Genomic DNA, 16,153 nt, shown 5'->3' with positions numbered 1-16,153 from the left:
GACTCACAGTTCCACATGGCTGGGGAGGCCTCAGGCAACCTACAATCATGGCAGAAGGTGAAGGGGAAGCAAAGACCTTCTTCACATGGTGGCAGGAGAGAAAAGAGAAGGAGGAACTTCCAAACACTTATAAAACCATCAGCTGTCAAGAGAACTCACTCACTATCATGAGAACAACAGAGGGGAAACTGCCCCCATGATCCAATCACTGCCCTCCTTCAACTAGTGGGAATTACAGGTCCCTCCCTTGACACGTGGGGATTATAATTCGAGATGAGATTCGGGTGGGGACACAGAGCCAAACCGTATCAGGGGTATTTAAAGATCAAATAAGATCATGAAGGTCAATATGTTGCATAAAGCACTAAATAAATGCAAGATACTGTTATTTTGTTCCATTCAAAACATAGACTCCCAACATATGCCTAATTTAAGTCAAGGTGTTAAATTGATAAAATTTAGATGTGAAATTTCTAGCTGTTGTTTTTTTCTAGCTTTTGATTTTCTCTAGGTTGAACTGAAGAGTGATCAGCTAATAGTTGGACAGCAAGACACTTCCCTAGTGCTGGGTCAAGAGCTTCACCTGTAAAGAAGAGTAAGATAGAAAAGAAAAAGACAAAGAAGAAGGGGGAGGAAGACTCCATGATGAACTCTTGATGGTCAAAAACACTACCAATAATGGTACAAATTAATAATCCTGTGGGAGATGAAAACTAGGGGTTAGCAAATACATCCAACTATTTATTGTCAAGTACAACACTGTCTGCCACCGCTATCTGCTTTCATAAATATGGCCTCCAGCAAATTTCCTTGAACAAATGAGCATACTGATACAAAGGAGGCCTAAACAATGTGTTCAGGACTAACTGGCAAGCTCTGGCAATTTTTCTAGCACCCCAGTTCTGTCTGTTCTCATTGCCTTGAGCTACATCTGCTCTCTACAGTTAGAACCTACAATAAACTTAACCAGAGACAGCTGTGTACAGGGACAGTGTGAAACATAATGGAGTTCATTTTATTTCTAGGTCCAAATTCTAGTTTATCCTCTAGAAAATAAATCTTTGTAACCTCTAAGAATCCTGGAAGGCACAAACATTGAGCTTGATAGTTTTAGCCACCAAAATTAAAGGCAAAATACAGTAGTACCTGCTGATTATGGAAAACACCATTCACAGAACTTAAAGGACAATAAAACCATCTGGGAAAGAAAAGGTATGTTATTCCAGTCAACAATCTTCAATCATATTCCTTTCTCAAAAGACTTGAGTTCTGCCACCTGCTGCAATACTTAATTTTTAAATATCAATGCAGGAGAATGTTCATTTAATCAAGCTATGTTTTTAAAAGCATATTAACAGCATTTGGAATGACCTGGATGAGATTAGAGACTATTATTCTAAGTGAAGTAACTCAGGAATGGAAATCCAAACATCATATGTTCTCACTGATATGTGGGAGCTAAGCTATGAGGACACAAAGGCATAAGAATGATAAAATAGACTTTAGGGACTTGGGGGGAAGAGTGGGAGGAGGCAAGGGATAAAAGACAACAAATATGGTGCAGTGTACACTGCTCGGGTGATGGGTGCACCAGGATGTCACAAATCTCCACTAAAGAGCTTACTCATGTAACCAAATACCACCTGTACCCCAATAACTTATGGAAAAATAAAATTTTTCAAAAAGCATATATAGTTGGAGAATATGCTTTTTCATACAAGAATGAATAAAAGACCTGTTTTGGCTTTTTTTATGGTTTCTATCTTTAACATTAGTGCTGCCAGACAGTCAAAATATTTCATGACTACAATCATCTGCTAACAATTCCTTTTCTAAAAAGTGACACAAGAAAGACTGAGTTAATCCAATCTCATACATAGACATTTAATAGTTTGGCATGATTAAAACTACCTTAAAAATTGAACTGGAAACCCCATTCACCCTCAACTCAGAGAAAGATTAAACTTGTTCCCATCTGGGTTTTCCTAAAAGGTAATTCTCTGTGGAAGTCAGATTTTCAGTCAGGAAATAGCAGCTCATTCTTCCTTTTTCTTTCACTAGAATATCTCCTCTTTCAGTCACTTCAGAATTCTTATACTGGGTATGTCTATATCTAAGAACCAATGAAAAGTCCGTACCTAACAATGCTAAATTCCTCCTGTCATTTGCTCAATGCCCTTTTGGGAAAACCACGTACACATTCACTTTTGTTAAGAGCATCCCAAGAAACAGAGCAACCCTCTTCTTTAAGGAACACAATTATCACTCATGGTTTCACTCATTCATGAAGATTGTCCCCAGTTCTACCCAGAATTAATTCTCAAGCCCACACACTTCTTTCTTCCTCTTCTTCCCTGGCCTTGAGGAGTTTTAATTTATACACAGTTACTTCCAACCAGGAACTCACTGCTGATGGAAAGATGACGGAACAACCAAGACTTGCTAAGGAGAAAACTTCACTCTCCAAAATATCCAGAAGACCCTTTGATTTTGAAGCACATTTTGTCCAACAAATCCAGTTATTTAATATAAAAGAGCATTCAGCATTGCAGAGTAGGAAGGTGAGTAAATAACCCAGAAGCAGATAACTCTTTGGTTCGGTTGTTACACCATTTAATATACTAGAAAATGTAATTTGCTCAATGGCTCATGGTCACATGTAACAGTTAAATGGGCACACAAGAAGTAAACGAATCACTCCCTTCTTAATTACATCATCTTATCTACTATGTGGATGATATTACACTGTCCACCCAAACTGTGACCCTTTTCATCTCTGCCATGACCTTTAGTTATAGGCCTGACTGGATTAATTATGTGAGAACTTGTCACTACATCATCACACATAGAATCTTCTTTTTCTCTTTTTTTTTCTTTTTTTTTTTTTTTTTTTGAGACGGAGTCTCGCTCTATCGCCCAGGCTGGAGTGCAGTGGCATGATCTCGGCTCACTGCAAGCTCTGCTTCCCGGGTTCACACCATTCTCCTGCCTCAGCCTCCTGAGTAACTGGGACTACAGGCTCCTGCCACTACGCCCAGCTAATTTTTTGTATTTTTTTTTTTTTTTTTTTTTTAGTAGAGACAGAGTTTCACTGTGTTAGCCAGGATGGTCTCCATCTCCTGACCTCGTGGTCCACCCACCTCGGCCGCCCAAAGTGCTGGGATTACAGGCATGAGCCACCGCGCTCGGCCCTTTTTCTGTTAGAACAGGAACTCCCCTCATATCAAATCTGCTCTCTGAAACCAACTAATTCAAGTGTTCCTCCCAAATACTTGCTCCTTCCCTTCCACAAGTGCTTTACACTTTTAGAGCTGCATTGATGATTAGTCCAAATCCCAAGAATTTAGCATTTAAAGAACCTCTTCAAGAAACTCTTCTAAGAAAAACTAGCTCTCTGAACACTGGAGCTCCATGACCAGAAAGTACCTCAACCCTCCCAGCTTTCTCTTCTCAATCTCTGAAACTTCACATAAAGCTGCGGTTCTCAATCTTGGCTGCGAAATAAAACAAATTGGGGAGAACTAAAAAAATCCCACTGCCCAGGCTGTAACCAAGACAACTTACATCAGCATCCCTTGGGGTGGAGCTTGGCATCAGTGTCCTTTAAAGTTCCCCTTCACCCACTATGATGCCAATGTACACGCAGGCTGAGAATCACTCTTGTAAAGCTGAGGGGTTACTAACATCAGCCCTGCTTGTTATCCATCTTAAAGCAGGAAGTGCATAGGCCTTGAAATCAGACGGTCCTACACACCCATGTGACCTTAAGCAACATGACCGGGCCTCTTTAAGTCTCGTCCTCTCATCTGTTAAGAGGAGATATACTGACATTCTCTGACATAAAAATTTAATGAGGTAAATGATGCAAAGCACTTACTATGATATACTTAGTTCCCAGTAAGCACTCGAGAAATAGTAGTAATAGGCCAGGCATGGTGGTTCACGCCTGTAATCCCAGCATTTTGGGAGGCCAAGGCGGGCAGATCACAAGGTCAGGAGATTGAGACCATCCTGGCTAACATGGTGAAACCCTGTCTCTACTAAAAATACAAAAAATTAGCCAGGTATGGTGGCACACGCCTATAGTCCCAGCTACTCGGGAGGCTGAGGCAGGAGAATCGCTTGAACCTGGGAGGCAGAGGTTGCAGTGAGCCGGGATCGCACCATTGCACTCCAGCCTGGGCGACAGAGCGAGACTCCGTCCCAAAAAAAAAAAAAAAAGGAAAAAGAAAAGAAATAGTAGTAGTAGTAGTAGTAGCAGTAGTAGTAATAGTAATAGTAGCAGTAGTAGTAATAGTATTAGTAGTAGTAATAGTAGTAGTAGTAGCAGTAGTAGTATTAACATTGTATATAAGACATGGTTTTTGCCTTCAAAGAAAATTAAAGTGGGCGTTCATTTTGATCCCACGTCCTGCAAGGGAGTTAGTGGCAGAACTTGCCCCAGAAACCCCATGTCCTGACTCATGGTCTGATGCCCTTCCCATGGCATCACACTTCGGCCCTCAGTGAATTCAGCCCTCGTGTTACTGTTCAGTGGCTGCAGAAGATGTATGCAGTACATGAGAATGAACATGGCCCCAAAGTTCCTTCCCATAAGAAATATTGTTATAAATCTATGCTGTAAATATAACACTTAAGAATTTATTTTTGTGTTTGTTTGTTTGTTTGAAGACTGGAGCAACTTCAAAAGGTTTCAATTAACTCCAAGCCATTTCTCATCAGTTGCATTCCTACTGCAAAGGACCTCCCCAAGACAGCAGTGTCAATTATAGAGCCACTGAACTGCAGTGGAAATCTTGGTAGAGTAGCAACCACCCTTGTGAAGATTTCCAACCCAGTCCCTACACATGCTCCCCCATGCTGGCGAACCATGGCATCATTTTGCTGCTGCCAGGGCCCAGAGCAAAACTGTGTAATTAACTGAATAAGCTGATAAATTGAACAGGTTAATGAAATCTATATTAGAGAACAAAAATTACTCTGAGAAAGTATTGCTTATTGGCAAATAAGTATATTTGGTCATTTTAGAAGGAGGTTTGCATTCAGAGCTTTCCAAAGAAGATTACAGGCCTTTAAAGCAATGGGCATTTTCATAACTACTCACTGATAAGTACTTGGACTGAATTTTGCTTGGAATCCTATGACTCTCTATGCAAGATTCTTTATTAACTGTGTCTTCAAATACTCAATATACCTCTTCTCAAAAAACACTCCAGTTAGATTACCCTGTATGCCAACTCTTATCTTTATCAAACGTGACAAGAATAGTCAGAGATTCAAAGGTCACTTGCCTGTTCAACATTATGTCTCAACATCTATACAACCCTTTGCAATGTCTCCTTTAGTTATCCTGATTTGCAGTTCAATATAAAGAATGGAGGACACACGGGACAAAATATATTCTACTGTTATGATAAAGTGTTACTTATTACTGTAAATAAACACAACGCCCATCCCCCCTTCCTGACTGGTGACATGTGAGATGTGATGCTTGGAACCAGGCAGCAATCATGTCACCATGAGGAAATTAGTCTGCAAACAAAAGCAAAAACCACACTGAGGATGTCAAAGAGAAAACTGTTAAAGAACCTGGGATTTTGAATATGTCATTGAGCTGCTGAATTCACTAACCCATAAAAACATCCTACCTCCTACCATCACTCTGATGTTCTCTGGGAAATCTTCATCAGTTTTCTGTTGTTGTTACAACAAATCACCACAAACTTAGTGGCATAAAGCCATACATATGTGTTATCTTACAGTTCTGGAGGCCAGATGTCCTGAAATCAAGGTGTCTTCAGGGCTGTGTTGCTTCTGGAAGCTTCAGGAGAGAATCTGTTTCCTTGCCCTTGCCAGCTTCTAAAGGCTGCCTGCGGTCCTTGGCTCATGGCTCCTACCTCTATCTTTAAGCCAGCAACATAACATCTTCAAATCTCAATCTCTATCTCTCTCTCTTACACACACACACACGCACACATACACACACACACACACACACACGCTTCCATCATTACATCTTCTCTGACTCTGACTCCTTTATCTCCCTCTTTGACTTACAAGGATCTTTGTGATTGCATCAGGCCCACTCAGATCACCCAGGATAGTCTTCCCATCTCAAGAGCCTTAGCTTGATCACATTTGTAAAATTCTCTTGCCTTGGAAGGTGACATAGACACAGGTTTCAGGGATTAGGACATGGACACCTTTGAGTGGGGAAGGGGGATCAATATTCAGCCTTCCAGAGATATCAAGGCAGGGTGGATTTCTTCAGATTGTATCGTGACAGAGAGCAAATATTGATGTCTCTTCCATGTGAATGAAAATTGTTCCTGGTCTTCATCATGACAGAGATACAGTCTTTTGTAATTCGGCTGCAAAGAAATGCATTTGCCAAATCCATGGCCACTTATCAGAAACTTGAGGTCAAATTATTTAATAATTTGTTCCGGCAAAAATACCTTATCTTACTTTCTGTCATTTATAGCTATCCTCCAGGATCCCTTGACTTTCTTTGGGGTCTATGTTGGTGAACTGAATGGAGACATGATGGGGACCACCAGCTCCGCATCCATTGTATCCTTAAGGGTGGCTCTAATCTCTCCATGCCTCCTAGGATGCAATGTTATTTTTACTTACGATCTTGTCCAGGGATTGAGAGAGAGTTTCAGAGGCTCCTACTTGAATAGGATAGATATAACTCAGATCAAGGAGCCAGTATGAGGGCACAGTTGAAGGAAAGAAGACAGGAATGTGTGGGTGATATTAGACTTCTCCCTGTAAAGAGAAAAATAAAATGTAGAATCTTTGTGAGAAAAGACTGTTTATAGTAAATACAGAAGTCTCACAAGTGAAAAGAAATAATCTCAATAGAGCTATTTTTTAATACTAGAAAAGACAGCTCATGTCTAAAAAAATAGAACATCAATAATTCCAGAAGAAAAAAAAAATAAGCAAGTTTAAAGTTTATCATAACAAAGAAAACTGCAGCTACTTTACTTGAGGTAAGTTTAAAGTTTATCAGAGCAGAAAAAGCCACAGCTACTTTACCTAAATGCAACTATGGGGAAGAAAAGGGGGAAAAAACATGCAAGTGTAAGGGTATAGGAAGAAGGAAAATTACCTGACTTTTTCTGTACTTTTATTTACCCTACTTTTATTTTCACAAGACTCAAATCATGTATTTAAAAAGACTCACACATTCGGTACCCATCATAGTATAACAGCTAAGATGATTAGCATGCTCGGTTCCAGCGTCCAGTCATATTGCACCACAGAAAGCTCTATAGTGGATCAACTGCTGCTGTGCAGTCCCTAATATTTGGTCTTTATTGAAGTTTATTGATAAAGCTGGCACACTTTTTTTTTTTTCCCACAGGTTTTTGGGGAACAGGTGGTGTTTGGTTACATGAGTAACTTCTTTAATGGTGATTTCTGAATTTTGGTACACCTATCACCCAAGCAGTATACACTGAATCCAATTTGTAGTTTTTTATCCCTCACCTGCTTCCCACCCTTTCCTCCTGAGTCCCCAAAGTCCATTATATCATTCTTATGCCTTTGCATCCTCACAGCTTAGCTCCCACTTATGAGTGGGAACATATGATGTTTGGTTTTCCATTCCTGAGTTACTTCACTTAGAATAATAGTCTCAAATCCCATCCAGGTTGCTGCAAATGCCATTAATTCATTCATTTTCATGGCTGAGTAGTATTCTATTATATATAATAATTATATATATATGTATGTATATGTGCCACAGTTTCTTTATCCACTCATTAATTGATGGGCATTTGGGCTGGTTCCACATTTTTGCAACTGCAAATTTGTTCTTCGTTATTATCCAGATTATATAAAGCACTTGGATTGTTATTGTCTAAAGTGAAAGAATTACCTTGAATCTCTCCTGTTTATGAATGGTAGCACCCTCTGATTTCATTCAGCACTGTGGTCTGTGCCAGTGTTTAGCACTTATTTACTGCCAGGTGGCAGGAATCATTTTTATATCATTATTATTGCTTTGAATCTTCTATCCCAGTTAGCCCAGTGTCTTGCATATAGAAGTGTTGAATAAATAGTTTTCAGTTGGCAAGTTAACAACTTGTAATCTAGGAGTATTTTACAATCTATGTGTCCCTCAAGTGACTCATAGACAATGTTGATAGAGAAACACGCATAGTTTTGCTTCTATCATAAACAAAAAACATTGGGCCATTTTTAAATTACATTTCACTTTTCTGAGCACACTCTAACCTGAGTGAATTGTATGAGAGTGTGTAAGGGGATACACAAGAGTGGGTAAACATGTGTGAGGTTGAATTTAGATGTGAGAGAACATTAATGACTGAAAATCAGGGCAGGCCTCAAGGTCAATGCCCCTAGTCAAGATCAGATACTTCGTAAGATTTCACAACTCCTCTTTTCATACCCATCACAGTATATTATGTCGCTCATTTCCATGTCTTCCTCCCAAAGCCATCTAGGATGATGGGATGTCTGGTCATTTTTCTACTCCTAAAACCTTATTCAGGGTACTTGCTCAATACATGTTAATTCAGGGCATTTGCTCAATACATGTTAAATAAATGAGTGAATACATGTTAAACAAATGAGTGAATTAATGGTTGAAATAGTGGTGGGGATGCAGAGTAGTCACTTGATTTGGAATAAGAAACCATTGTAAGAACTCTAAGGGAGGCCGAGTGTTATAGTGAATGTAAAACTTTGAAATTGGACAGACCAAGCTCTTCATGTAACGTCAGATTTGAGGAAAGTGCCTTGATTTCTCTGAGGCTGTTTCCTCCTCTGTTAAATAAATATTGAAGAAAAAAAGGGCTGTTTCAGATATAAAATAGGTATACAAAGAACAAAGGGCACTGGCCAGATTGAAGGTGATTTCCCACACATGTTTGTTGCCATTATTCTTTAGACAATCTGGGCGTTTTTTAAGTTGAAGACTATTGTTAGAAATGTGTGAAAGGTTTACTTGGAACACACACACACACACACACACACACACACACAGAAAAAAGCCGAATCACTTCTCTATGTAATATTTATAGGGTAATCTTTTTTTGTCTTTTTTTGGTTTGTTTTTTTTTTGAGATGGAGACTTGCTCAGTTGCCCAGGCTGGAGTGCAGTGGTGCAATCTCGGCTGACTGCAACCTCCACCTCCCAGGTTCAAGTGATCCTGCCTCAGCCTCCCGAGTAGCTGGGACTATAGGCTCATGCCACCACACAGCTAATTTTTGTATTTTGAGTGGAGATGGGGTTTCACCATGTTGGCTAGGGTGATCTCAAATTCCTGACCTCAAGTCATCTGCCAGCCTTGGCCTCCCAAAGTGTGGGAATTATAGACATGAGCCACTATGCTTGGCCTACATAATATTTATATATACAGGGTTTTAGGAGGTGGGAGTAATAATTGTTCTTCTTTTTTTTTTTTTTGACAGAGTCTCGCTCTATCGCCCAGACTGGAGTGCAGTGGCGCAATCTCGGCTCACTGCAAGATCCACCTCCTGGGTTCACGCCATTCTCCTGCCTCAGCCTCCTGCGTAGCTGGGACTACAGGCGCCTGCCACCATGCCTGGCTAATTTTTTGTATTTTTAGTAGAGATGACGTTTCACCATGTTAGCCAGGATGGTCTCGATCTCTTGACCTCGTGATCCGCCCTCTTCAGCCTCCCAAAGTGCTGGGATTACAGGCATGAGCCACCGCGCCCGGTGGCTTAAAGGTCTTTTAAGGCCAGTGTGCCTGATCCCCTTGTAAATACTGTTAAAAATATCCTGAAAGGAAACTGGGCTTAGTCTCTATATGCTTGAATTTTCTGGCTTTGAGAAAATCTTAAAAGAGAAACAATCTCAAAAATGTATTGTTCTCATTTTAAATATTCAAACAGTTTTTCTGGACAATGTTATCTTTTTTCATCAAAATATCAGCTTTAGTCATAAAAAGTCATGATTGGCAGATTCAATTTAAAAGGCAAAATTTTAACTCCAGGTACCCACTTCCAGGAGAATGGCTAGAGACAGAAGCTATTCTATCAAAGCTGGATATTGGACTTGACCCCAGTGATAGATTCAGAGCCTTTAATTCAGTAGCCATCACCACAGCGGGGACAACTTCCCTTCCCTCCAGTCATCCACAACAAAAGGCCCTACGATTATAATGGGCCCAGAGAAACCTCTGCCAATACCAGAAAAATTCCCCACACCCTTTAACCCTGTAATTACAGGTCTAGGAATTTATCCTGAGGCGGCAATCAGAGCTATGCAAAAGGAAAAAAAAAAAAATGTACACAGATGCTCATTGTGGTGTTATTTTACAAGAGCAAAAATGTAGCCTTCCTGCCCAAAAATTTGGGGGTATGATTTTATAGTTTTTGGAGAATATTTCATGAATATGTGGAAATACATGGAAATGTTCACATGACATATTAAACTGAAATGGTACAAAGTAAAGCATGTAACACTATTTTGTTATTCTAAAAAACACAACTAATGTCTATGAGTATATATGCACAAAGGATAAAAAGATCGAATCCCCAAAGTGCTCATCTCTGAAAGGTAGAATTATAAGTAAATTATTTTCTTCTTCACCCTTTTCTTTATCTCCAAGATTTTCCATAGTGAACTTTTATAATCAGTGGGGAATGTTACTGATTTCACAGAAAAACAACTCAGAGCTTCTGATGTGCTGACAGAGCAAGCCGGTGGCATCATCTTCATGCGTGAATAGCTACAGAGGTCACACACTCCAGGGACTCTCAGTTTTGGCTGGGGGCTGGGTTGCTTCTCTCCAGACTCTAGCATCAACCTTCTCTCAGTAAAAAAAAAAAAAAAAAAAAAAATGGACACACACACACACACACACACACACATATTGTCTTTATCTCAGTAAAAAAAATTATATACGTATATATGATACATTATATTATATATGTTATATATGTGTATATATACGATCTTATATAATATATATATAAATATATATATATAATGTTATTGGCCAGGCATCATGGCTCACGCCTGTAATCCCAACACTTTGGGAGGCCAAGGTGGGCAGATCACTTGAGGCCAGGAGTTGGAGACCAGCCTGGGCAACATGGCGAAACCCCATCTCTACCAAAAATACAAAAAATTAGCCAGGCAGGTGGTGCACGCTTGTAGTCCAAGCTACTCGGGAGGCTGAGGTGGGAGGATGGCTTGAACCTGGGATGCAGAAGCTCCAGTGAGCCAGGATCCCCTCACTGCACTCCAGCCTGGGCCAGCCTGGGTGACAGAACAAGACTCCATCTCAAAAACAAAAACAAACAAACAAACAAAATGTGTATATATAGTGTTATCATATACATATAATATAAATTAAAATATTGGCAATTAACAAACCTCTGAATTTCAGATATAGAGGAAATTACTTCAGGATGTCTGCCTCACTCTGGACAGGTGACAAAAGAATTCAGTTCCGTGTTCATCACGTCAGTAAACAGAGTTTCGCTTCCCACAAGTGTTCCTTTAGCTACACTGTATATAACAACTTTTCAAAAATTCAGTGTCACACGGAGACATCGTGATTTGACTATCTTCTAGTTAAAAGATTTCTCTATAGTATGACACTACCACTTAGTTGGAACCTCGACTTGCAATGATAGAGTTCTAAGTTATCTGAGAAACAATTTTTTTTAATTTATGGTTATCACTAAAATATATATGAGGCTGATAATATAGAATTTATTACTATGTTTATTTATATATATATACATATATATATACACAAATATATATATACGAATATATATATATATATTTTTTTTTTTTTTTTTGAGAAGGGTCTCATTCTGTTGCCCAGGCTGAAATGCAGTGGCGTGATCACAGCTCACTGCAGCCTCGACCTCCCGGGCTCATTTGAGCCCCATGCCTCAACTTCTCGAGTAGCTGGGACCACAGGTACACGCCACCATGCCCAACTAGTATTTGTATTTTTTGTATAGAGCGAATTTCACCATGTTGCCCAGGCTTAAGCGATCCATCCACCTCAGTGCCCCCAAAGTGCTGGGGTTACAGGTGTGAGTCACCACACTGGCCTATGTTAATTTCTAATAGATTTCACATATTGTTATTATTGCCATCTTCTCTCCTCAGATCAACTCATATTTATTAAATAGAAGACAGCAGAATGAACAGAATTCCAGGTCATGGCAATCCCTCCTCCTGGCTGGGCCTCAAATTTCCCATCTGTGAAAGAGGGATGTGGACTGCTACAACTGAGGGACTTCTCGTCACTGACATTCTATAAGTCTATAACTGTTGCTACAAACTTGTTATCTATTTTAGTAGAAAAGACAGATATAAGAGTAAATATGAAGCTGTATGTCTAGAACCTAAAAGAGATCAGGATGGGCTCGCACGAAACTTGGCTATGAACCTACAAAAATCCCCTTAGAAGATCAGTGGGAACTCTCAACAGGTTTCTATGTTGGTTTAATGGATTTACCATCGAGTGTTTCTCAGGGATGTCAGTGGAAGTGAGGGATGATGTTCCACAGACAGCTGGTTCTCGTTATTAACTGTGGTTATGTTCTATAAAGCCACTGTGAACAATGAATTAGTGAATACTGAACCATCACCTTGAGGGAAACACAGGGTTAGGATCCTGTGAGCCTCTGGTATCCATTTCATCAACTGATCCATAGAGAAGCTTGTTGTATGTGTGCTTCTGCTTAAAAACACTTTATTTAATATATATAGGGATTCATTAACATTAAACTCACTGACAACAACATTATAACTCATGTCTGAAAGAAGCTTATCAAACACTTGTATTTTCTCCAGCAGGTATGTCACAGCTCTCTTGCACTTAGAAACACTAGACAGCCCTTCATCCCTATGGCTGCGGCCATTTTAAAGGGCAAAATCACCAACAAAAAGAAGAAAAATTCCAAAAAAAAAAAAAATGTGGTACTAAGACGGTGAGAACAACACTTGTTTGCAACAAGAGAGCTGAAACAAAATTGCCAAAAGAGTAGATTTTGTGTTTTCATGACAAAAAAAAAAGTATACAAGGCAATGCATATATTAATTAGCTTGATTTAGCCATTCTACAATGAACACATATATCAAAACACCATGTGGTGCTTTGTGTATAAATATATACATTTTGTATCTGTTAATTTTTAAAAGTTTTTGTTTGTTTGTTTGTTTGTTTTTGAGATGGAGTCCCACTCTGCTGCCCAGGCTGGAGTGCAATGGCACAATCTTGGCTCACTACAACCTCCGCTTACTGGGTTCAAGTGATTCTCCTGCCTCAGCCTCCTGAGTAGCTGGGATTACAGGTGCCCACCACCATGCCAGGCTAATTTTTGTATTTTTAGCAAGGACAGAGTTTCATCATGTTGGCCAGGATGGTCTCAAACACCTGATCTCAGGTGATCCACCCACCTCGGCCTCCCAAAGTGCTGGGATTACAGATGTGAGCCACTGTGCCTGGCCAATTTTTAAAAGTTATAAAAAGAAAAACTATGCTGGGTGACAGAGGAAGACTCCATCTCAAAAAAAAAAGAAGAAAAAGAAAAAGAAAATCTATCCATCGAAAACTAAAAATCATTGTCATCAATGGTTTTCATAAACCTAAATAAGTGGATTTGTAAACAAAAAAAGTAAAAGAAGAATGCAGAAGGCAGAGCATCAGTTTTAGGAAGACTCAAATTTTTCACCACGCTGCATGCGTCCACAAATGACTACGAAAGCGCAACAAGTATTGATTTTGGGGGTTCAAATAAATTTTAGTGAGTAGGTGAATTTGCAACTACAAAATCCATGAACAATACGGATCAACTGCATTTGTCATCTCATCATCAACAGAAACATAAATGACAAGGATGATGGGAGGCTGGGGACTACAGTATTTAAGAACTTTAAAATTTTTGAAAAGTAGATGCAGAGTGATCATTCAATATATGTTGTCTCTTCAGTATCTCCAGGAATCGGCACTTGTCATTTCTTTCTTTTTTTTTTTTTTTTTGATATGGAGTCTCACTCTGTCTCCCAGGCTGGAGTGCAATGGCACGATCTCAGCTCACAGCAACCTCTGCCTCCTAGGTTCAAGCGATTCTCCTGCCTCAGCCTCTGGAGTAGCTGGGATTACAGGCACCCACCGCCATGCCCAGCTAGTTTTTGTATTTTGAGTAGAGACGGGGTTTCACCACATTAGCTAAGCTGGTCTCGAACTCCTGACCTCAGGTGATCCACCCAACTCAGCCTCACAAAGTGCTGGGATTACAGGCGTGAGCCACCGCGCCCAGCCGGCACTTGTTATTTCTAATAGGATCCCTGTACTGTCTAACTCCGAAGGTCACTATATTTATTTTATATGATGCTGTGAAATAATTCGACAAAATCCCAGCCCCAAAGCATTTTTTTTCTCTTCTTCCTTTGGTCTCTTTCACATCTGTCCTTCAATTTTTTCCCCAAATAATTATTAACATAGTAATAGTGCTAAGTTAAGTTTCATAACATCAGCTTTTGATGCTGACAGGTTAATGGAACAGAGTTGAATATGTACTTGAAGTGGCAGATTAAAGTCCAAAGCACAGAGTCTCAGCCACTGTCTCAGCTAGCTCTTTGCTCTTCTCCAAGCACCTGGTAATAAGCCTTGTACAATATGGTGCCACAAAACACACCCTTTTCATCAATAATCATGAGAGAAGGGAGCCCACTACAGAACATTTTTAAGTCCTTCCACAAAGATTTTGTACATCTGGGTCAAAGCTTTGCAAAATTATTCTGCAATATTACAACCACTTGAAAGAACCTTGGCACTTTTTACTAAATATAAACCTATCTATGACCAAGCAATTCTATGCCTAGTACATCTCCAAGAGAAGTAAGTGCATGTGTCCATAAAAAGCCTTGCGTAAGAATGTTCAAAGAGCATTATTAGTAATAGACAAAGCTAGAAACAAAGAAATAGAGCAAACAAATAAATTGTGATATATCCATACAATGGAATACCACATAGCAATAAAAATGATGTTGATAGATGAATTTCAAAAACATTATGTGAAAAGAAAGAAGCCAGATACAAAAGAGCATACGGTATGATTCTATTTATAAGAAGATCAGGTAGAGGCGAGACTAATCTATGAAGACAGAAGTCAGAATAATGGTTACCTCTAATGGGTGATATTGACTGGGAAAAGGCATAAGAGAACTTTCTAGGGTGGTTAAAATGTTTTACATGATATAAATCTGATTGCATTGCTATAAAGGAATACCTAAGACTGGGTAATGAATTAAAAAAAGAGGTTTATTTTGGCTTATGTTTCCACAGGCTGTACAAGCATGGCACCAACATCTCTTTGGTTTCTGGTGAAAGCCTCAGGAAGTTTCCACTCATAGCGGAAGGCAAAAGGAGAGCCAGGGTACGACATGGAGAGGGAAGAAGCAAAAGAGCAAGGAGGAAGTGCCAGGCCCCTTTAAACAACCAGCTCTCGTGTGAACTCAGGGTGAGAACTAACTCATTACTGTGAGGAAGGTACCGAGCCATTCATGAGGGATCTGTCCCTCTCACCCAAAAAATTTATTTTGCTGTTGTATTGGGTTTCTATTGCTGCCATAACAAATCACCACAAACTTAGTAGCTTAAAACAATACAAATTTACTATCTTACTGTTCTGTAAGGCCAAAAATCCAACAAAGGTTTCCCTTGGCAAAAATCAAGGTTTTGGCAGGGTTGCATTACTTTCTAAAGACGGGGAGCTTTGGGAGGCTGAGGTGGGCTGACGGCTTGAGTCTAGTAGTTCAAGACCAGCCTGGGCAACATAGCAAAACTCCTTAGCTACGAAAAAATACAAAAAATTAGCTGGGTATGGTGGTGTGAGTCTGTGGTCCCAGCTACCCGGGAGACTGAGGTGGGAGTATCGCCTGAGCCTGGGAGGCAAAGGTTGCAGTGAGCCAAGATTGTGCCACTACACTCCAACCTGGGAAACAGACCAAGATTCTGTCTCAAAATAAATAAATAAATAAAGAGTAGCTGGGTGTGGTGGCTCACACCTGTAATCCCAGCACTTTGGGAGGCCAAGGCAGGTGGATCACCTGAGGTCAGGAGTTCAAGACCAGCCTGGCCAACATGGTGAAACCCTGTCTCTACTAAAAATA

This window comes from Pan paniscus, chromosome 13, assembly GCF_029289425.2.
Source record: "Pan paniscus chromosome 13, NHGRI_mPanPan1-v2.0_pri, whole genome shotgun sequence".
NCBI classification, from domain to species: domain Eukaryota; kingdom Metazoa; phylum Chordata; class Mammalia; order Primates; family Hominidae; genus Pan; species Pan paniscus.
The sequence above is the reverse complement of the archived record's forward strand: the minus strand, read 5'-3'. Positions refer to the sequence as shown.